The sequence below is a fragment of the Octodon degus genome, unplaced genomic scaffold, assembly GCF_000260255.1.
Source record: "Octodon degus isolate 3935 unplaced genomic scaffold, OctDeg1.0 scaffold00112, whole genome shotgun sequence".
NCBI classification, from domain to species: Eukaryota; Metazoa; Chordata; class Mammalia; order Rodentia; family Octodontidae; genus Octodon; species Octodon degus.
Genome location: NW_004524688.1, coordinates 5,909,135 through 5,909,876, shown reverse-complemented (window position 1 = coordinate 5,909,876; position 742 = coordinate 5,909,135).

Below are 742 nucleotides of genomic sequence, written 5' to 3'. Positions count from 1 at the left end.
AATTATTTGTTTCTTTTATCCTGTTTTAACACATCAAGTATTTGTTAAATACGCCCATCCTGAACCCTACATGACCTGCCCAGAAGGTCCATTTTATCCTGCCCCGTTTGAGCCCAGCCTATTCTAGCGCCTTTGGACACTCGCAAACTCTTATTTAAGGTGTATCTGTTCTTCCTTCCAATTCGGGCTGGGGGGGTCATCTGCACGCCGGCCACTAAGCCGGCGGCAGCTCCTCCCGGCCCACGCAGGCGTCCCGCTCCTCTCCCCGCGCCCCCGGACTTCGAGCGCGGCAGCAGGACACCACCGCAGCCCCGCCAGGGCCCGAGTGAGCAAGGCGCGAGCTCGCGGTCCTGTCCTAAGGGAAGGTGCTTCGCGATCCCAGTGGCTCGCGTTGCTGAGGACACAGCGACCGTTGGCCAGTCGGTCTCCTTCACGCGGAAGCGGAGCAGGCCGCCAAGGGCTCGATGGAGGGGCGTCGCACCCACTCGTGACCTTGGCCCGCGCCCCTGCAGCCCCGGGCCCAAAGCGCAGTCCCGCACCAGTTCTGCGCTCCGCCCCGGGTCTTCGGCGCGGCCGAGCCCCGATCTGCGTTGCGCGACGCCGCCGACGTTCGTGCGCTCGGCACGGCGCAACTCGCCATTGGTCGGTTGCGGTAGCCCCACCGCGTGCGCTGCGCCCATTGGCTGGCGTGCCCGTCCGTCGCGGCCGGCGCTGCGCGGCGCCCAGCTCCCGCCCTCGCCGC